We start from the raw sequence: 24,232 nt of genomic DNA, 5'->3' as shown, positions 1-24,232 counted from the left end.
AAAGACGTTCTCAAGTGCTCATTGATCGTAGCAATACCATATCAAGATCAGAAAACACGAGTTCTTACACCATCAGATATTCTCCACTGTGCTCATGCCATCATTAAGTCAGCCTTCTTCAGGCCATAAAGCTGGCAAATATAAAACCCAAGATGAAAGGGGAATTGGTGACAATGCACTTTAACTGTATGATAACATGCTGCAACTTAGCAGCAGAACTGCACCCCTACTGAAAAATCTCTTAATTTGGATACTCTTTGTGATGCTAGATAACAACATTGACGAAGATAAGTTCCTTCATAAGCTCAAGGTTTTTGTAAGGAAAAAGTGTAAAATACTTGAATTTGATTTTGAAAACCCATTGTAATTTCTAAGGGAGGTCGTGTGAACAAGACTCGGGCATTGATTGCAAAGATGGAAACCCAAAACAATGTAGTGTATAGCAAGAAGAAGAGTGAAATTGATATAGTGGTGAAACAGATCTATTATTGAGGAAATGTGTGAGTTGTCAGTGAAGTTATTGCTGGTTGGAGCACCAAAGAAGTCAACGCTAGGCCAAACGCAAATCAGAAGCTGATAAAGAAGCTTCCTTTTGGGAAAGCCAATGTGAAGGGTGTGGTTGAAACTGGCAAGAATGTGGGGCATCCTAAGGTTGGAAGGAACTTCATTTAGGTTCTGTTTGTTTTTTCGAAGCAAAAATGTCTGAAGTCTGCGGACCACCTCTGCAACCCTCTGTAGCAGAAGAGGGGGACCAAACGGCTGCAACATGTAATAAAAAGTCTGTTTGTTTTTTAACCTCTGCAGACTGCTGCAATAAGTTGAAGTAAGGTGTGAAGAGGTTTGAAACAGAGGGTCCAGTGTTGCGCCATGCATCACACACACAACAGTTTTTAAGTCAGAAGTCTTCTGAAAAGCAAACAACTGCGGAGGGCCATGTGCTGCGCGGCGCAACAATAAGTGGTCAGAAATGGTTTTTAGAAAAAACAAATATCAAAGAACCAAAGCTAATGTCGCCAACTTGGTTGTCATTGTTTTCTATTAAAATAAACTTTGGTTTGGAACGATGGCCGGTGAAAACATTGACAAGTGTCCAAAAAAGGGTTGCGTCACAACTTGTTGCTCGTCTACTATAAGCCCCAACTCAGCCTTGATTTCTTTTAGTTGAATTGCTTTATTAGAGTTATCTTGTCTATTTTGGGTCTAGGGGTAGTTTGCTCTTTTTGATTTTCTATCTGTTTATGTGGGACCACTATCTTTGTCCCAGGTCTGTTTTTGGGACCACAGTCCTGTCTAGTATTTATTTTCCTTTTGAGGCTATTGTTTAGGGTGCTAAGAATTATATTGTTGAGAGCTGTGTTCTTCTTTGGAGAGTCCATTCCTCTGGAATGAATGGGATTATCATCTTAATATTATCAGTTCAAGAAATGTATCAGGGTCTATCATTTACCCGCTATGTCTATATAAAACTTTTAAATATTAATATTCTCTTAATCATTCAAACTTCATATATGTTTTTGGATTTTCTTTATAAAACATAATAAATAATCCCTGAAAAGCTGATCATATTGAAAATCCATTTTGTTAATTTCTATTACCATCATTTTCTATAAAGTTATCAAAACTTTAGCTGTAGATAATGAGATCGACACTTTCTATATGTTACAATTACATTATTGGTCTATGGGCCAAAGCTAATACAACCATACTCAATGAAATGAATTTATGATGCATATAATGGCTTGATTATAGATTACCCTCAAATTCCCTTTGTTATCTTGTTGGCTACTATGCCATGTATGCAGGTTTTACGACAAGAGGAAATTTTCAGCAATGGATGTCGCTACTGAAATAATAAAACAAGTTGTTCAGGTTCTCATGGATCCTGTTAAACAGCATCTGGGCTACATGATTTCCTACAGAAAATATGTGGTCGAGATGCATACCAAAATGAACTATTTGAATGTTGCAAGAGCTGGCGAAAAAGAGCACTTGGACCGGAACATAAGAATACGTCTTATGGTGCCTGACCAGGTTAGCCCTTGGTTGGACAAAATACAAAATATTAATGCAAAAGTGAAAAACTTTCCAAGTGAAGACCTCGATTGTCTCGATTTCAAGAGTAGGCACAAACTTGGAAGCAAAGCCTCCAAGATAATCAACGAGATAGATAGTATCACAACACAACTCTCTCTGATCAAATGGACTGATGAGAAAATTCCTTTGGGAAGAATTGATTCCACCATGACATCCACCTCTACACCATCAGGTGATCACAATGACTTCCAGTCAAGAGTGCATACTTTTACAGAAGCACTGAAAGCACTCAGACCCGACCACAAACCTCATATGGTAGCCTTATGGGGGATGGGCGGAGTGGGGAAGACCACTATGATGAAGAAGCTGAGGCAGACTGTGTTGAAATATTAAGCTAGAGTTAGTTTTTAGTAAATGTCGTTTAAAGAAAGATGGGGCAGTTACAAGTTGGTAGTTATTGCTCTAAGGGTTGCAAAGGTTACACAACCATTGTGATGGTTCGAGAATATGCCAACCATTATGATGGTTCAAGAATATGTCGTATACTCTCTATATATACATGTAATAATCTTATGTAAAGTGTGTTGATTAGTGATTAATAATAAAAGCTTTTGTTTTCTGTACAAGAATCTCTCTTTCTATCTCCTTGTCTTAATATGCTTTCTCCAACAGACTGTAGTTGAAAAGAAAATGTTCAGTTATTTTGTTATGGCTGTTGTAGGGGAAAATCCGGACATCAATGCTATTCAGGAATCTATAGCAAGTTACCTGGGTATACAGCTAAAGGACCAAGCTAAACAGGTAAGAGTCGACGAACTTCGTCAAGGGTTTGAGGCCAAATTAAAGGGAGGTGAAAGTAAGTTCCTCGTAATACTGGATGATGTTTGGAAGCCGGTTGATTTGGAAGATATTGGTTTAAGCTGTTTGCTAAATCAAGGCATCGACTTCAAGGTATTGATTACATCACGGGACCAAGCTGTTTGCACCGAAATGGGAGTTAAGGCTGATTTGGTTCTTAACGTGGGGCTTTTAACAGAAGCAGAAGCACAAAGCCTTTTCCTCCAACTTTGGGGACCTTCTGATGATGTTGATCCTGACCTCTATAACATAGCAGAAGAAATTGTAAGGAAGTGTTGCGGTCTACCCATTGCCATCAAAACCATGGTCTGCACTCTTAGAAGTAAAAACAAGGATACATGGAAGAATGCACTTTCTTGTTTACAACACCATGACATTAACACAGTTGCGCCTGCTGTTTTCAAAACCAGCTATGACAATCTCCAAGACGAGGTGACTGGAGCTACTTTTTTGCTCTGTGGTTTGTTTCCGGAGGACTTCAATATTCCTACTGAGGATCTTTTGAGGTATGGATGGGGCTTAAAATTATTCAAGGGAATAAATACTATAAGAGAAGCAAGATACAAGCTGAACACCTGCATTGAGCGGCTTATACATACCAATTTGTTGATCGGGTGTGATGCTGTTAGGTGTGTCAAGATGCACGATCTGGTGCGTGCTTTTGTTTTGGATATGTTTTCTAAAGTGGAGCATGCTTCAATTGTCAACCTTGGTAGCAGTAAGCTAGGGTGGCCTGAAACTGATATTGATGTGGGTGCCTCTTGCAAAAGAATCTCATTAACATGCAAGGGTATGATTGAGTTTCCTAGTGACCTCAAATTTCCAAATGTATCGATTTTGAAACTTATGCGTGGAGATAAGTCGCTGTGATTTCCTCGAAACTTTTATAAAGAAATGGGAAAGCTTCAGGTTATATCATCTGATCATATGAAGTATCCATTGCTGTTCTCATCACTTGAATGCTCCACCAACATTCGAGTGCTTCGTCTCCACCGATGCTCATTGATGTTTGATTTTTCTTCTATTGGAAGCCTTTCGAATCTGGAAGTGCTCAGCTTTGCTAAATCTGGCATTAGATCTCTACCTTCAACAATCAGAAATTTGAAGAAGTTAAGGGTACTGGATGTGACAGGTTGTGGCGGTCTTCGTATAGATAACGGTGTATTTAAAAATTTGGTCAGACTTGAAGAGCTCTATGCATGCCCTTTTGATTATCATGGAGAGACCATCAACTTTAAAGGTGATAACTGCAATGAAGTGGTTGAACGTTGGAAAAACCTTTCTGGAATTTGACATCTTTGAAAATGATGCTCATTGGAAGAATCTATCATTTGAGAATCTTGAACGATTCAAGGTCTCGATGGGAGGTTCTTTAAACGAAGATTATGATTTCATAACAAGAAAGCACTCTTTAGAAAACACGTTGAAGTTGGTAACCCAAAAAGGTGAACTAATGGGATCTAGAATTAACGAGTTATTTGAGAAAACGGTGGTGCTGTGTTTAAGTGTGGATGGTATGAATGATCTTGAAGATGTTGAGGCGAAGTCTTCACTGCATCCTCAGTCCTCTTCGTTCTGCAATTTAAAAATCCTTGTTGTTTCAGAGTGTGCAGAGTGTAAGCGTAAATATTGTAACAAAATAAATTGTTTTATATATTTTTAGTATGGTTGTTAGGCTTGGTAATCAAGCATTTATGCCCTGTAATTAAGGCAGAATCTTTGCCTTATAATTGATGGTATTTCCTTTTTTACCCTTGTAATTACTCTGTATATATTCTGCAGTATATTGATTGAGACACCCAAGTTGGGGGTTTTTCTCTTCACTGTTATAGTTCTTCTTCTCCATACGCTTTCTATATTATCTTCTCTCCCCTGTATAGTCTTTCATGATATCAGAGCTGGTCATGGATTCTGAATCAACCATGACTAACGATTCTGGCTCATCAGGAATGACTAATTCTCAATCTCTTCCCGTTTTCTACAACCCTAATGCCATCATGGCTCACACTCATCTTACCAAAGAGAATTATGTAAACTGGAGTACCCTGTTAAAAACACTTCTACGAGCCCACCAACTATTATTTGTTATTGACCCAAACCCACCCCCAAAAACCCTTGCTGATGGTAAAGAGAACCCAGATCACCACAAATGGAAGAATGCAACCGACCTGATCTGCTGCTGGATAAAAGGCACTGTTACCCCTGCCATCCAACCTTACCTAAACTCGTGTGACACTGCACCTGCAACGTGGAGTGTTCTAGCAAAGCGTTTTGGCTCCATATCGGCTATCCAAATTGAAAACTTACAGGACCGTCTTCACAACCTGAAGAAACCAACTGACCTCTCGGTTTCAGATTATCTTCTCCAACCCAAAACTATATCAGATTCCCTCACTGCTTAATGAAAACCTCTTGAAGACTATGAACTTATTCAGCGCATTCTTGGTGGTCTCGGTGCTGAGTTCAAAGAATTTCTCACCTCTATGTCCTCATCACATATCCGACAATCACTTAATCTTGATGAACTGACGGAATTGCTTCTTAAAGAAGAAATGTTACAACAAAAATTTGCAATTCCGGTTGAGCAGACTACAGCCCTAGTTGCAACTAAAACCTCCCCTTCTCAACCTCAGTCATCATCTCGTCCCAATAACAGCGGGAATGGTAATAGGGGGAGCCGTGGTCGTGGTAACCCTAATTCTGGTAGAGGCGGCAACCAGGGAAGAAATAATTGGGTTGGACAACAATGGAGCAATAGTTATGGACGAAATTATAGAGGTGGACGTGGTGGTGGTCGCACAAGAGGATCATTCAGAGGAGGAAGTTCTCATGGCAGGGGAATTTTACCCACTCCATCTCACCAGGGGCACTTTCCTGACTACGATTCTCCATGCCAACTTTGCTATCAGTATGGTCATGATGCGAGAGTTTGTGCACAACGTAACAATGTTGCATACTTCTCACAATCTGAACCTTATGTCTTGGACTCGGGTGCTACAAACCACATGACACCGGATCCCTCTAGCCTGTCCGATTATTCTCATTATACATGTAAAAATTCAGTGATTTTTGGTAATGGCACAAGCTTACCTATCTCTCATATTGGTAAATCTGCTTTCCTTCATAAGAATCGTTTCTTTAAGTTGAATAATGTTTTGTTTATTCCAAATTTGCACAAACCTCTATTGTCCATTCACCAATTTTCTAAAGATAACAATTGTTTCTTTGAACTTGACTGGTGTGGTTTTCGTGTTAAGGACATTCAAACGCGGGAGATTCTTCTAACTGGTCATAGTTTTGGAGGTCTATATCAGCTGTCATTCAATCCAAATACACCTCACAGTCCAGTTGCTCTCTTAGGCGAACGGTCAACTCCCAACACCTGACATGATCGCTTAGGACACCTCTCTTCTAATATTCTTAAAGTTCTTTGTAGCAAGTTTAATTTACCAATAAATGGCAAACTTTCAGAAACACAGTGTTGTCATGTATGCCCCATGGGAAAATCAACTAAAATAGCTTTTGTTCCTAGGAATTTTAATGTTTCTCATCCTCTTGAATTGCTTCACCTTGATGTTTGGGGCCCTTCCCCGGTTCTTTCTATGAATGGTCATCGTTTTTACTTATCAATAATCGATGATTTCTCTCGTTATGTGTGGCTTTTTCCATTGTTTCATAAATCTGATGTTACTAATGTTTTTGCCACTTTTAAAACACAAATTGAGAATCAGTTATCTAGAAAAATCACAGCTGTTCATTCTGTTAAGACTATACAAACCGATGGTGGTGGTGAATTCATTAGGAGGCAATTTAAAGCTTCTTTGTCAAAATGGGGAATTAAACATCAAATCACTTGTCCCTATACACCTCAACAAAACGGTGTAGTGGAACGAAAACATAGACACATAGTCCAAATGGGTATATGTCTTATGACAAAATCACACGTTCCATTTAAGTTTTGGCTTGAAGCATTTAGCACTACTGTGTACCTCATCAACAGACTCCCAATGCGTCAATTAGATTTTTTCTCTCCCTACCAAAAACTTCTCTTGCGTGACCCTGATTATCGCTTTCTCAAAGTCTTTGGATGTTCATGCTTTCCTTACATTCAGCCGTATAATTCTCACAAGCTTATGCCAAAATCAACTCACTGTATTTTTCTTGGCTATATAATAATACTCGCAAGGGCTATAGATGTTTGGACTTAAAAAATGGTCGTGTTTATATTTCACGACATGTTGTTTTTGATGAATTAGATTTTCCTTTGAGAAATAAAAGTGCAGGGTCTGTACCTGGTCAAACACAGCAACAACTGAGGACCAACCATATGGCTGAAGATATGCAACACTCGTTTTCAACCTCACCTGCCACCTCACAACCCAACATTGCAACAGCTCAAAACTCTACAGAAATCCACAATCCAATTATTGAGCAAACAACTCCCACCCCAAGCTCAATTCCAACACCAGATCCTTCAACACCAACCACGCCTACAACAATACCAGGTGACCATCAACATACAAGCTTTGGCCAGACATCACAAGTAAACTTCACTCCAGATACATCTTCTTCACCAGCCACCACTGCATCATCTTCACCCAAAGTTCAAAAAGTCACTCTTGAGTTATGCACTCCCTCACCTGCCATACCTGCATCTTCAAATATTACACATCCAGCCACTGAAAGTCCAGAAAGTTTAAACCCAACCCTCAAAATCAGGTCCCTTGCTGATATCTACCAGAAAACATCACCCCATCCATTGCCCCATGGTCTGATAGCCACCAAATTAGATGATGTGTTTTCTAAACCTCGAACGTTTAAACAAGCATCAAAATTTCCTCATTGGCAACATGCAATGCAAGAGGAAATTACTGCCCTACACAAAAACAAGACTTGGCACCTTGTTCCTTCTCAGCAAGGTATGAATGTTGTGGGATGCAGATGGATTTTTAAGGTCAAAAGAAAAGCTGATGGCTCCCTTGAACGCCACAAGGCTCGATTGGTGGCACAAGGGTTCACCCAACAGGAAGGACTTGATTATGCAGAAACATTCAGCCCGGTGGTTAAACCATCAACAATTCGTACTGTTCTCTCCTTAGCCCATGCTCAACGTTGGGATATCAAACAACTGGATGTCAAAAATGCCTTTCTCAATGGCATTCTTCATGAAGATGTTTATATGAAGCAACCACCGGGATTCATCTCTAAATCCTTCCCAAATCATGTGTGCAAACTAGACCGTGCCCTTTATGGTCTCAAACAAAGTCCACGGGCATGGTTTCAACGACTTCATGATTTTCTATTACACCACGGATTCTTTAACAGCCAATCTGATTCCTCTTTATTCATCAAACACACGAATGAGTCTACTACCATTCTTCTAATCTATGTCGACGATATAATTATCACCGGATCCTCTCCTTCCGCTGTTTCCTCTATCATTGATGTGATATGCAACACTTTTGACAGTCGTCGTCTTGGCAACTTACATTATTTCCTTGGCATTGAGGCTACTCGAAATTGCCAAACTTTGCAGCTAAGACAGACTAGATATGCTCTGGATCTTTTGGAAAGATTCAACATGACTGGATGCAAGCCGGCTACTACTCATAGTGCTCCCAATTCTCGATTGTCGTTACATGAGGGTGACCTACTTCCAGATGCTACTGAGTATTGCAGCATGGTTGGTGGCCTACAATATCTCACACTTACCAGACCAGACATTGCCTTTTCAGTAAATCAAGTATGTCAATTCATGCACCAACCTCATACCTCTCATCTACAGGCCGCTAAACGTATTCTACGGTTCATTAAAGGCACACTACAGGAGGGTTTGTCATTCTACGTGTCCACATCTTTTCACATTCGCGCCTACTCTGACTCAGATTGGGCAGGAGATCCGAATGATCGTCGATCTACAACAGGTACTTGTATCTATATTGGCCCAAATCTTGTATCTTGGACCGCCAAGAAACAGCCGACCATCTCTCGATCAAGCAGCGAAGCTGAATATCGTGCCCTTGCTACTACTACAACGGAACTTAGATGGTTCTCGTACTTGTTTCGTGAGTTGAATATCTTTCTTCATCCCCCCTCTCTCTTTTGTGACAATTTATCAGCTCTACATATGGCTCGCAATCCAGTATTTCATGCCCATACCCGTCACATTGAGATAGACTATCATTTCATAAGAGAATTGGTCACTCGTGGATTTTTAAAGCTACACTATATATCCACTGATGACCAGTTAGCAGATTTGTTCACAAAGGGCCTCTCTAAAGTCAGGTTTAATGCTTTATCTGTCAAGTTGCGCCTCCCTTACGGACGTCTTACTTGAGGGGGGGTGTAAGCGTAAATATTGTAACAAAATAAATTGTTTTATATATTTTTAGTATGGTTGTTAGGCTTGGTAATCAAGCATTTATGCCCTGTAATTAAGGCAAAATCTTTGCCTTATAATTGAGGGTATTTCCTTTTTTACCCTTGTAATTACTCTGTATATATTCTGCAGTATATTGATTGAGACACCCAAGTTGGGGGTTTTTCTCTTCGCTGTTATAGTTCTTCTTCTCCATACGCTTTCTATATTATCTTCTCTCCCCTGTATAGTCTTTCATGCAGAGTTGAGATACCTTTTTACACTCAGTGTTGCAAAAGTTCTGTCAAATCTTGAACATCTTCAGGTTTTTGATTGCCTGGTTATGAAAGAACTCATACATACCAAAGATAGAGGAGAAGAGACAATTACATTCCCCAAGTTGAAGCTTCTATTGTTGAGTGGGCTACCAGAGTTATTGGATTTGTGGGATTTGTGCCAGAATGTCAACATAATTGCGCTACCACAACTCAAGGAGTTGAGAATCAGCGGAATTCCAAATATCACAAGCATTTATTCCAAGAATAAGCCGGCAACATCTTGCTTGTTAAAGGAAGATGTAAATATGTTTTTATGTTAATACAATTCAAACAATCTTTTCAATTAGAATTTTCAAAAGAGGTTGCATTCACATGGTGTTTTTTGTTTAATAACCGGTGAAATATATATGAAAATTTATTTGTAAGTTGATTGCATGGTGTATACTTTTTAACGGGCTATAAACAAAACTTCATTATTTTTTAGGTTTTGGTTCCTAAGTTGGAGAAACTATACATTGAGCATATGGGTGGTTTGGAGGAGATATGGCCTTGTGACTTTAGGACGAGTGAGAAAGTTAAGTTGAGAGAGATTGAAGTGGTTGAGTGTGAAAATCTTGTGAACATATTTCCATGCAATCCCATGCCATTGTTGTGTGAGCTTGAAGGGTTTAAAGTCAAGGATTCTGGTTCCGTTGAATCGTTGTTTAACATCGACTTGGATTGCATTGGTGAGACTGGAGAAGGCGGCAACATCAACAGTTTGAGAAACATTGAAGTAGAGAAATTAAGGAAGCTAAGGGAGGTGTGGAGGATAAAAGGTGGTGAAAATAACTCTTGTCTCCCTATCCGTTGCTTTCAAGTTGTTGAAAGCATAAGTATTGAGAGTTGTAAAAGATTTAGAAATTTTCTCTCACCTCTTACCACTGATTTTGATCTCGGGGCACTTATCTACATGAAAATAGATGATTCGGATGGAATCAGAAGAAAATATGGATCGGTGGAAAGTAGCTCAGGGCAAGAGGTATGGTTTAATGCATTTATTTTTGCATTTCACAAACTACCGTTGCTTATCAAAACAAATTACCAACTCCGTCTCTTTTTTGAAAAGATTTCACATTTTCTTCAATAGATACCCAATTTTTGTTTGGTGGGTAGGAACTAATGAAGCTTTTCATGATTTTTTATTCAAATAACAAAAAATTCACTCTTTTAAGGACAAAATTAGTAGGAATGTTCTTAAAATTGTTGACCAGATATTCCTTGAAGGAATACTTAAAATCAAAATAATCCTTCTCAAATTTAATTTTTAAGAAAAGGACTTGTGAATAGATATACAGTTACAAATCGTTGAGGTATTCAACTTTAGCTTGACTATTAAAGTTACTAATTACATTTCTTGTTGGGATATTTGTGCAGAATACTTTATTCCCATCATGTCTCACACACTCATTTCATAATCTCCATAATCTTAAGTTGGAGAGATATCTAGGAGTAGAGGTGATATTTGAGATCAAGAGTACTCCAACAAGTCAGGATAATCAACAACATATACTTCCCTACCTTGAGAATTTGGAAATAAGTTATATGGAGGGGATGAGTCATGTGTGGAAGTGCAACTGGAATGAATTTAATTCATTCAGAAACAACAGTCAGAATCTCCATTTCACAACCTCGCAACCATAGAAATGAGAAGGTGTCATAGCATTAAGTACTTATTTTCACCTCTCATGGCAAAGCTCCTTTCCAGCCTAAAGAAAGTTGAGATAAAAGATTGTGATGGTATTGAAGAAGTGGTTTTAAAGAGAGACAGTGAAGAAGAAGAAGAAAAAAAATAACATCTCCATCTACATCTACCCACACAACAATCACCACCCTCTTCCCTCTTCTTGATTCTCTCAATTTATATGGCCTGCGAAATCTCAAGTGTATTGGTGGTGGTGGTGCCAAGACGGGGAACAATGAAATATCTTTCAGCAGTACCACTACAAATACCTCCTTTCTTCATCAATATAAGGTACGTTTTTAACATTTTCAGCTACTATTCATTTTTTTTATTTAAATCCGTTCACTACTAGAAAACAGCCCTTTAATGACGCGCAAACAATGACACGCGGTGATTTACGATACACAAAAGTGTGTGCCCTAAAAATAATGTCATCTCTTCTAAAATTTGAAGGATAAAGGACACGCTTTTGTGCGTGCCCTAAATTTAATGTCCAACAAAAAAATTAAAAACACGGAGGTCACTTATTTAAAAATGGGCATCATCTAGAAATATGGCTTTATATTTTTTTAATCAAAGGCGCGTTCTCGTCTTTTGCAGTTGGGGGGAAACGAAAATCCCAAAAGTTTGAAAGGCCGCCATTGTTATCCTCTACCTTATTTCCATCGTTCTTTTCTATCTCTCTCACTCTAATACCCAAAAAAACCCTAATATCATCACCAATCCTCTTTTCTCCCACAACAAAATCGCAATATCACCAAATCTCTGATCCCGTCTTTTGAACAGATCAAACCCGCAGGGGTTCTCGATTTCTCTATGTTGATGTGTGGTGACAAGAACAAAAAAAAGAGTGCAGCGCCTCTACCTTTCAATTTCATTTGTCGGTTACTTCAAATCGACTCTTTCTTTTTCTCTCACAGGGGTTTCTTTATGCGTTCCCTTCACCTCCGTTGATGTCGTTTTCCAAGGCCTGGATAATCAGCATCATCGGTAAGTGGATGCTTGCGTGCTTAATTCCTCTCAACCCTACATCAGCCTCACGTGATAATGTGATTCACGAAATGATGTCGTTTTCTGATGAAAGCTGCCTTCTTGCTTGCTTCCGGTCAGCCTGACATCACGTTGAGATGGAAGACTTGGTGGTGGGTTTTCCTTGTGGTCGGTGGAGTTTCTCCCAATGATGCTTTCCACTCTTACATCCCCTTTAATCGACACCTCTTCTTCTTTGCTGCTTACTCAACCTAAATCAGGTAATACCGACACCGACCTAGCGGTGAGGTTTCCTTCTTGACAGTGGTGGAGTGTTTCCCCAAAGCTAGTTGGTTTGAAGCGCCGATGAAACGTGCCCTTTCCACCTCTACTTCCGTTTGCCGACTCAGCCTCTGTTAATACTGTCTATTAATAGCTTCAGTCGCCAGCTCCTGATGTGGGTTTCAATGTAATCTTTTTATATTGATTTGCATATATACAGATTTCATCTCCTTATTTTTTTTGCTACTTCTCTCTCTAGACAACGCTTCAGGTGAAGTTTGAATTTAATTTATTATTGTATTCTCTATGCTTTAGGATGCTTGCAAATTCAAGGGTTTGCATGTTGGTGCTTCATAGTTGATATCCCTTATTTATTAGGTATTGTAGGGATTGGTCTTGAAGAGGAATGAAAACCAGCGATTCATGGTTCAAACATTTGTCGAAGTCATAGTAACAGACTATATATATCTGATGTCATATCGGTTCTTTGTTGGACCAATGTCTTCTATCTTGTCCACTAGACAAAAGGATAAAAGTTTTGATGCTTTCACTTTGTAAGATGATATATATGCTATCTGTTCTTGCAATTACAGCAAAACGTATTTCACTTTGTGATTCTACTTGGTGCAAATGTAGAAGACTATGCCTAATCCACTAATTGATTCCGTTGTTCTCTAGAAATTTGGTTAGGGTTTACTAACCCATATATGGTTTTAACTGTTTTGATTCAGTTCATCTTTATATTCTATTTGATTAGGGGTTATTGTTAATAACCAAACAGTAGCCAGAGGGGGAAGAAGCATCAGGGGAGGTAGGAGGTAACCAGAACAAAGCGATTTCAAACTGTTACACCTTCATGCTAACTGAAATATGGAAGTTTCTTGCCAAATTGAAGAGAGAAAGAAAGGTATCTGTTTGTCTTTCACAATTTCATTTTTTTCAGCGTATGTTTTGTTTTTTCATTTTTATAATAATTTTCGTAACATTCTTATTTGGTTACAAATATTTTGATTTGGAAGTGCAGTAACTAGCTTCAATTGACAACAGGCTTCTTCTAATCCTCGTGAATGATTTGAAGTTGTATTTAGTGGGTTGGTAATGGTTTATTCCTACCCTCTGTTCGGGACAGCTGATATTTCTGGCTACCGTTCTTAGCAACAGGTGAGCAAAAAAACCTGTTCTAATTCTATTGCAGATTTAGTATAATTAAAAGAATAATCTTTATTGGTCAATGTTGTTTTAACTAGTTTTTGTTTCCCAAAGATTCAATAGAATATTGGATTTCCTCTAGAGGAGAAGGTCAATATTTGGTTATTTTGGGCACTGGTAAGTAAATGTAAATCCCCATAGTTTGGTCAAACTACATGAACTCATGTCACTGCTTTCTCAGGGCATACATTCTTGAAGATTCGTATAATCAATAAACATATCTTCATTGTTTTTCTTGTGCAGCTGCTGTGAGGAAGGAAATCTCTGATGAGACTGATCGTGAGACAGGACGAAGCAAACAGATTTCATCAGTTCCTATATATATCTCAGTATCTATTCTCCTAATGGTGAGATATTTGAATTTTTCTTGAAGATAGTATTATTTACTTTAAGTTCTTCACTTATTAACAGTTAACTCACCTGATAAAAGTAGATGTTGGTGAGTTTAGCATCTTAAATTATTATTCTTATTTTTTTTCAATATTAGATAACTTTTTGTGTCCATTAACTTTTCCCTTATCTCACACTTTTGTGATTCTTGATTCTTGAAAGTAAGCTATTTTCATCATTTTCTTGGTCAACTATGGTCAGTCAACTATTGAAAATATACTTATTGAAAACATGTGAATGATATCAGGTGGGCTTACTAGGGAATGGTATCAGTTGTTATCGAGGGTTATTTTTGACAAGGGAGCTTTGTATCTTTGGTTTCCGAGATAAGTTCTATGAGTTTATTCTGGTCTATATACACACATGAATATATGATTATTTTAACTCAGCAAAACATGTGTTAATTTTTTTTTTAAAATTGTTTCATACAGCTTTATCAAATTCAGTAACCAGTCCTCCAAATTCCTGTTTAGTTCAAAAGAATTCTCCTCTGTTTGGTTCCTGATTAATCTATTTTATGTTGCAGATAACATTATTTGCAATATCAGAAGACAATATACGGATACAAGAACGCAAGCAAACTTATGGAAGCTAAAGTCTAACCACAAACAAGAATTACATGTTCATACCGAACAAATGTCTCTAGTTGTTGAATGGCGGAGAAGATCAGGTAACATTAGTTCAACATGTAAAATAATGTATCTTCATATGTAAAGTTATACACTAAAAGTGTGTTTTAGTTATCACTGATAACCAAAATCTTCATCTGTTGGTATTCATACTCTGGTTTAATGTTGCTTTTGGTGATTTCTGAAAGCTTAAATTCTTCCCACTTTTTATTATCAGATATGCTGGAGAGAATGATGAAAGCACATAAAAGTGCTTTCCCAGTGTGGGGATCCGATACTCTTGAGTTAAATATATATATATATATATATATATATATATATATATATATATATATAGAATGGTTAATTGCAATAAATAACAATGTACTTTCATTTTCTTGTTTATTATAGCATCATACTTTCAATTTGTCTCAATAAGAAAAACTGAGAGTATAATGCTATAACCATTGTGTTAGTAAAAAAATAATGGAAAGTACAATGCTTTAATAATAGTAAAAAAATACTTTTTTTTATCATCCAAAATAGCTTGATGGCAAATAGGGTTCTCATGTTATTGGCTATGTCATCTAGAAATGAACCAAATTTATCATCAAAGATTCTCACTGAAGCAGCTGGTCATTTCTTAAAGAATTTAAAAAGTCAACTTCCACAAACAAGAATCCTAGCCATTTCTGCTTTGAACATGATACTAAAAGAGTCACCTTACAAATTATCACATGAAGAACAATCAGATTTACAAGAAAACACAAAGTCTTTCCTTTCTGCTGCTTTGATAGAACTATAGAAGTCTCATCTCCAAGAATGCCATCATAAGTTACTCCAGGAGTTACTGGATAGAATGATCCATCCCACTGCCCATGTGAGTTTTTTACGATTTTACCCTTGAATACATAATGGGCGTTTAATTGTTTAAGTTCAACATGTTAAGGGGAAAAAAGGAGCAAGGGCATACTTAGTTTTCAGTTTTGACCTTGTTTTTTTAATAAATTACAGGTGGTTCCATTGTTAATGAAAGCTATTGGATGGCAAGGAGGAAGTATACTAGCCCTTGAGACACTAAAACGTGTTGTGGTTGCTGGAAATAGGGCATGGGATGTACTTGTTGCACAAGGTCTTAGGTCAGTAATCATGTTGTGTATCTAAAATCCAATCGCCGCCATCGATCCAAGTCGACCTCGATCCAGATCAAGGTCACCGAGGGTTGTTAGTTTTATAGGAATGTATAACCCATGTTAGTAATGTATTATTTTTGTTTAACATTTGAATGATTATTTGCATGACATTATAATTTGTGCAATTTATTTTATTTTTTGTGTATGAAATTTTATTTTATATTATGAGACATTAAATGTGTGATGTAATTTGAAAATTAGTAAAATTACAAAAAATATATATGATTTTTAAACATTTAAACTTTATGACACGCAAAAATGTGTGTCGTCTTTCTTTATGACATGAGCTTTAATGATACGCAATGCAAGTCGTAAATGTGCGTCGTTTTACGACACGCGAATGCGTGTCATCTTCTTTATGACAGGGCCTTCCTTGACATGCATTGCGCGCCGTAAATGCGCGTCGTAAGGTTACGACGCGCAAAAGCGTGTCGTCTCTCGTTATGATAGGGCCTTTCTTGACACGCATTTGCGCGTCGTCTGAGCGTTTTACGACACGCATTGCGCGTCGTAAAAGGCTGTTTTTCTAGTAGTGGTTTTCTCTTTGGAATATCCTCCTGATACTAATCATATTCTAGAAAAATACAACATACCCTATGACCAGAAGATATTGAAAAAGTTAGAGAATGTAATTGACTCATTAGTTGTTAATTATACAAACCCAACAATAAGATTAGAAGGCATAAAAGTGTCATTCATTTGAAAACACAAGAGATTGAAATTTTTACTGCTCATAATCAGATTCCTAGTTATTCATGTATGTGTATATGTATTTCCTACAATATGAAACTCAGATTTCTATTAAGTAATGCAACATGTCCCTAAATGACAGTCTATGATCGAGTTAAAATGTCTATTTTACCCTAAATGATATTTTTTAATTTCTTTTATAATTATATTTTAATTATTATATACATTAAATCATTAAACAAAACCTACCCCCACCCCCGTATCCTCCCTTTATCTTTCTCCCTCAATTCTCGTTTCTATTCTATGTGACTTCATCTCTTTCCTTTTGTCATTTACTGTAGTTTTCTCAAGTGGATGGTGTATCTTGGACCTTATGCCAATACCCTAGAGAGATAAAAATATAATATTATGATGCATTATCAAGTATGATTCCATGTTATGCAGCAGGACAGATGCAAAAGCTTCAAGTGTTGGAAATAAAGTCTTGACATGGGATGAAGGAGGTGTTTAAAACAGTAGAAAGGATTAACAAGAGTGTTGTTATGTTTGAACCTCCCAACCTAAAGATATTGAATATCAAGGGTTGTAACCTTTTGGAACATATATTCACCTGTTCCACACTTGAAAGCTTTGTACAACTTGAAGAGTTATGGGTAGATAATTGCAAGGCAATGAAAGTGATTGTGGTGAAGGAAGAAGATGACGGAGTAGAGAAAACAACAAAGGCATCTTTTTCTAAGGTTGTGGTATTTCCTCATCTAAAGCGAATTAAACTAGAGTATCTACCAGAGCTGCTGGGTTTCTTTTTAGGGACTAATGAGTTCCGGTGGCCTTCATTGGATAATCTTATGATAAAGGACTGCCCACAGATGAAGGTGTTCACAGCTGGTGGGTCGAAAGCTCCACAACCCAACTATGTGGAAACAAGTTTAGGCCAATATAGTCCTCCTGGAAGTTGGTTTAATTCTCATGTGACAACCCTTACTACTGGGTACCATCAGGAGGTATAATTTTTTTATTATCATTTTTTTCACATTTATGATCTGACTAAGAAATCATGATGCCAAGTAGAAGCATTATTAAATAAACACATTGATACTAGTTTCTATAAAAGTAACCCAACTGAAACTAGTTTTGGTTGGAGTGGAGTTGATTGCCTTATATGATATTCTTTTTTATTTTTTTTGGCTTGTAGACCCCATTCCTGAGTTTAGAACGTACAAGCTCCTGGTGCCCTGCTGTTATTACTTCAGAAGATATCAACATTTGGTCTTTTCATAATCTGATCGAATCACATGTGGCATTTGATAGATCTGTTAAAAAGATTATCCCATCTGATGAGTTGCTACAACTGCAAAAGTTGGAAAAGATTAAGGTAATCTACTGTAATGTGGTAGAGGAGGTGTTTGAAGCGTTGGAAGTGATAAACAGTGGTTTTGATGAATCGCCACAAACTACTACTCTTGTCAAAATTCCAAACCTAACACAAGTGAAGTTGATGGGTCTATCTTCTCTCAAGCATATATGGAAGAGCAATCAGTGGACAATATTTGAGTTTCCAAACCTAACAAGAGTCTCTATTGATGGCTGTTATAGTTTACAATATGCTTTTAGGAGTTCCATGGTTGGTAGTCTATTTCAACTCCAAGAGCTATACATATTTGATTGCGAGAATATGGAGGAGGTATTTGTTGTAGAAGAAGAGGAGGAGGAATCTGATGGAAAAATGAATAAAATTGTGTTACCTCGTTTCAAGTCCTTAAAACTTGATAAACTTCGATGTCTCAAGGGATTTTGCATGGAGAAGATGGATTTTTCATTCCCATTATTTGATACTTTGACCATCCAAAAATGCCCATCAATAATGACTTTCACCACGGGAAATTTGTTTACTCCGGAGCTAAAGGGAATCGAAACAAGTTTTGGCTCGTATTATGTAGAGGAAGACATCAAATCCTTTATAAAGATGAAACAAGAGGTAGGTCTTTTGAAAGTACATCAATTGAAAACATGTCGTGTACTATTTTTGTTATATTTTTTCATCAAAAGCCCTGATATTTTCTCTATATTTTCACCTTTATCTTTGTTATATGTTTTATGTAGGACTTCAGAAGAAACTAAGTTTATTAATTAATGTCGTCCTTGTTGCCTATAACATTTTCTTTTCTATTTATTAATGTCTTATGCATTCACTTAAGCAAAGCTTTATAGAAGGGGGTAAGATGGGAAATCAACATCATTAGGGAATCTCCTATAGTAGAAGGGCATTTTAGGTGTAATTTAAGTTTGAGGGTTACCTTATAAGTACTAGGAATAATTAGGGATAGGTATCTTGTTTGTTTTAGAGGATTATTCCTTTTGGAGAGCGGCTTCTCAAATTTGCCAAACTATCCCTTTTTCTTAATGATTCGAGTAATATTAGAGGCTTTTGTGTTTGAATCTATTATTGAAATTGTTTTATTAGTCACTTCATAACATAATTGTCTTTCATTTGTGTTTTTCAGATCATGATGATGTGAACTCCTGCATTAGATTGCAAGTTAAGATCGAAGGAAAACATCAAGAATCATAGGAGATAAGTTATGATAACTTCAACCATCTGATATCAACATTTGAACACCATGGTACTTATGTCCTTGTTTTAGTTAAAGTTTGTAAGTACTCGATTCTTTTCCTTGTTGTTTTGAAACCAAACCGCATAACTGTTTATCATTTTTCATTGTTATGGTTATTGGTTAGTGGTATCTTGAATATTGTTTTTCCAGTAGTCAAACATTCTTTCTTAAAACTTTGTCTCATCACAAACTTCAATTTTTTACAAGAAACCTTAACTAGCACCTTATTTCAAGGTAAAAAATAAATTTCATACATAAAACGTCTCTGGATTAATATGTAAAGTTCCGCTTCCTTGCATATTTTTGTTAAAGTGATTGCCTTTTTCTCAATAATGGGAATAGTCACAAATCTAGCACCTTAATTCAAGGCAAGATTTCATAGAAGCCGAAAGAAAATTACTGATAATCGATTTTGGTAATTTAATTTCTTACATAAAACGTGTCTGAATTAATAGGCAAAGTTACGCTTCCTTGCATATTTTTTAAAAGTGATTGCCCTATTCTCAATAATGGGAATAGTCACAAACCAAGCACCTTAATTCAAGGAAAGATTTCATAGAAGCTGAAAGAAGATTACTAATAATCGATTTTGGTGATCTTTGTAGTTTGTAACTCAACTCAACTGTCATACATGTTTGGTTGGACTGTGTCTCTAACCCTTTGTTAGTAGTGATCCCTTTGTAATTCTAATCTGTTTTGTTTCTCATGTTCTCATTTGTTTATGATATACCCGTATTTTTCAATATAATGTTGTTCTAAAAAACCTACAAACATGTTGGGGTCGTATACTTAAATTTTCATATTTTGTTAATGTACAAGTCCATGGCCAGTGGTTTTTGAATCCTTGACCCTACATATACAAATGAAATAGATTCAAGAATAATGTCGTGGATAAGAAGAAAAGGTGATGTAGAAACAAAAAATAAAGTTTTAACAAGCCTTGAGAAACAGCTAACGAACCTCACCATAAAAAAACCAGGCCAAACAATCCTAAATGGATGGGGCATCAACATCCTTATGTGTCCAACCGGATCCACAATTATGTTTCCATTTGCCAACCATAAGTTCAACATGACTTTTTATGTGTGAAAAAACATTACTTTCATTAAGACCACTTGAGAAGAACTTACACTTTAGAGGGACTACTACATTTTGTTTTCTTGAAGTGTTTCTTGGATGCTTGGAGGGTTTGGAGCCAAGGAGTTCCACACATATTTATAGGTGTTACCACCTCCTCTAAGGAAGCTTCAAGATTTTTCTACTAAATAGACACATCTACAACATTCTAGAATCATCAACCATACTCTATATCTATTTACTAGCTTCTAGAATGCACTACCATGTCCTAGAGAGGTATAGGACGTTCTTGTATCTTCCATGATCTTCTAGAATGTTACATAACATTTCTAGGCCTTCCATGTCATTCTAGAATATTTTATAGTCTTTTGGCATGTTCTACAATATACCATAGGCCTCCATAATGTTCTAGAATCTTCCATATTATTTTAGAACACTATAACATCTTTTTGATAAAGGGCAGAACTTTATTAGGCTAAGCTTCATTGGGCTAGTGATGACGTTCAACACATCATCCCAGAAAAACCAATTTACAAAGCAAACAACTACAACAATCAAATTAAAGATGAAGTGAAACAACCTGAAGATGGGATATTTGTTTTATAGCAAAAAATATGCAAAAGACTTTTGTGTGTTCAAATTCAAGATGAACAAATGCAAGAAAGAAGATATACATATGAATAAGAATGAAGAGTTACATTACACAGTTAATGCCGACAAAAACCTGGAGTATGCAAATTTGGAGCAAGGGGAATAGTAACATTCCAAGAGCTACTTTGAGAATTTTTATTTGTTCTTGTTTCTTTAATAGACTAATTCTTATTTCCACCAATCATGAATTTAAAGATAGGCTCACATTTCCTTATTTTCCTGTCAAAAGTTGTTGCTTTAGGCTATGTCTTCTATTTACTACTTGTTCCCATTTCTAGCTAAATTTTAGGACCTAGTTTGCATATTTAATTTGCTTGTATTCATATTGTTTGGTTATTAATGAATTAAGAAAATTGCTTCAAGTATCTCTTTTTCCCCTGTCATTTTCTTAGGAGATTAGTCATCTCAAATTGACTCTTATCACCACTTTGTAGATTTAAGCTTGAATTATAAGCCTATTTAATAGGTTAAGTCTTTGTGTATTATGCATAACCTAAATCTACTCTTTGTTGATAAATTAATGTGCTCTATTATAGTTGGTGATGGTGTATGTTGGGTCTAATTGTGTTGCGTCATCGGCTTATGTTTTGTATCCGGATTGGGCATGTCCATCCATGATTAGCTTGTAGGGTTAGACTATAAATAATGCATGCATGTATGCGTTATAAGGTTAACGTTTGTGATTATTATCGTATTAGTTTTTGTAACCCTAAACACCTCTACAGTCAAAGTTCTTTATCGAGCTCTTCTGAGGTGTTAAAGCATTAATCATACGACATATTCAAAGCCATTCTTGTGTTAATAATTACGTTCTTAATTGTTTGTCTGCATAGAATCTATCGATCCTAACTGAACTTTGTTCTAACAATCGGTATCAGAGCAGGAGACTGTGTGATCAATACACATTCCTTCTGTATTCAGAATTCTTTAGGGTTTCCGCTTTTATCGTATAAATAGAAGCCGTCTTCTTTGTATCGACGACAACTCTGTTTCTGATAAAACCCTAATCTCTAGTTTACATGTCTGATGCTAGCAGCTCACCATGTCTCACGAAGATTCGCAAACAAATCCCATCAACATCTCAAACAACATTGGATCTACTACCAGGTTCCCATTCTTTACAATCAAGACTATGAAGTATGGGTGCATCACTTTGAAGACTACGTGGTTGGATCTGAAGACAATGGCTATCTCATATGGGAAGCTATCACACTTGGGCCGTTTGTTCACTCAAGAACGAACACGACAGTTAAGTCCCAAAAGGAATATAACAAGCTGGTGGCGGATGTAGACAAGATGCCACAGGATGAGAAAGACAAGTTGTTGTGTAACGTGAAGGCCATGAGAATGATCAGATTCTCCTTGCAATCTGACACTTTTCGGTTGGTTGGTTCATGCACGACGGCCAAAGAAATCTGGGATAGGTTGAAAGAACATTATTCAACTGATGAAGATCTAGAACACTCCATTCAAACCTTGCTGCTGTCAGAATTTGGAGTTTTCGAACAGAAACCAGAAGAAAAACTCATACAAACTTTCGATCGGTTCAATCATCTCCTAAGTAATATGATCAAGCATGGAATAGAAAGAAAGTTGATCGAGCAGAAGGTGACTTTCATGAACGGTCTGAGACCAGAATGGATGGCTGTGGTTTCAACCGTGAAAGCGCATGAACAGTTCAAATCTTACTCACTAGCGAAACTTGTGGGAATACTTAAGTCCCATGAGAGTGTAGTAACCAAAGAAGCGAAGGTAGTTTCTGGTGTGGGATCGTTGGCCCTTGTTTCAAAAGGAAAAAGCATTGCAGAAGAAGAAGAAGAGTCTGATATGTCTGAGTGTGACATTACAAGAGAGGAGTATGCTATGATGGTCACCAATCCAAAGAAGTTTGCACGAAGAAAATTTCCTGTCAACAAGAACCGAAACTGGCAGGGAAGTTACAGTTCTGAGAAGGTGAAGGATGAGGCGAAAATTTCTTCTCAAAAGGATGAAGACAAGAAGGAGAGCAAGCTTACAGGAGACTCTGGGTTCGACTGCAATTACTGTCACGGCAAGAACCACTTTGCCAAAGATTGCATGCTAAGGAAAATGGCTGAGAAAAGAGATGGTGAAGATGATGAGGCGTACTACATGCGCAAGTTGGAAGAGATCAAGAAAAAGAAGGCGGCTAACAGTTCTATGAATGCCTTGATTGTGCAGGAGAATGCAGATGAAGATGAGTTCGGTGGCGTTGAAGTTTGGTCAACCGATTCTGAAGATGAAGAGGTGAGAAAGCCCACTCATGGAAGAGCTTATGTGGCAAAGGATGTAGGTTCAGCTGGAAGATGTTTGATGGTCACAGCTGGTGCATCAACCGAAAGTACAAGTGAGGAACCAAACCTGATTGAGGACAAATGTTTTGCCGCCAAGCCCGTAAGTGACAAGATCAACGACTGTGATCGGCTGATCAAAAAGGTAATTCCATCCTTGAATCACATAAAGTTCCAGTAACAGAATATGAAGAAGAATTAAATAAATTAAAATTTAAATTTTCTAACTTAAGTGGTAGTCTCATGCAAACTCGCTTAGCGAATTCTAACCTAACTGACCAACTCAGCATGGTGTCTTCAAAAAGTGAGGAGAGAAGGATGTGGATTGAGCTGAAGGAGGTGGAATTAAATAGAGCTAGGGATGAAAGTATTTATTTTCAAAGAGACAATTTAAAGTTTTTAAAACAAAGGAATGTTTTTTGTTTAAATGCTAAGCGCTTATATACTAATATTGCTCAATTGCATTTAAGTTGTGAGATAGGAAAGAAGATTCACAAGATGATCTTGCCCTTCCTTGAATTTAAGGAGGATGAGGTCATCGCTGAGTGTGAATCAATAGTGTCCTCAGAAGAGACATCCATGTCTTACAAAATCGGACTGGACAAGATAGAGACCTTCATTGACTCTAAGGAACATAAATGTATGCTCAAAAATCTTTTAGATGAAAATGATAAGTTAAAAATAAAGTCCGAAACTATTCAATCATTTGACTCGTCTAACGCCAAATTAATTTCAGAAAATAAAATGAACTTAGAAAACACGTCTGAATTTGATGAGGAGAGTGAGATGAGCGAAATCTCAGTAGAAGATGTAGTTGATTGCTCTGAGTTTATGAAAAGCGAAACCGAGAATGAGAAACCCCTCATATCTGAAAATTCGGTTGAATTCGCTCGCCTGTCAAGGGACAAGCCACAGATACTCAAAGAGAAAGCCATGGTCTATCAAAAGGTTCAAACTGTACCGAATCAGGTCTCTGCAGTTACCGGTG

The 24,232-nt window shown here is 37.1% G+C and overlaps 1 pseudogene; it reads left to right on the top strand.

Annotated features, from left to right (window-relative positions):
• Window positions 1–152: 152 nt before the first annotated feature.
• Window positions 153–18,713, top strand: LOC145156210 (uncharacterized; annotated as a pseudogene).
• Window positions 18,714–24,232: the final 5,519 nt, after the last annotated feature.

The sequence above is a fragment of the Lactuca virosa genome, chromosome 2 (assembly GCF_052849685.1).
Source record: "Lactuca virosa cultivar CGN04683 chromosome 2, Lactuca_virosa_CGN04683_v6, whole genome shotgun sequence".
In the NCBI taxonomy this organism is placed as follows: Eukaryota; Viridiplantae; Streptophyta; class Magnoliopsida; order Asterales; family Asteraceae; genus Lactuca; species Lactuca virosa.
The sequence above is the reverse complement of the archived record's forward strand: the minus strand, read 5'-3'. Positions and strand labels throughout refer to the sequence as shown.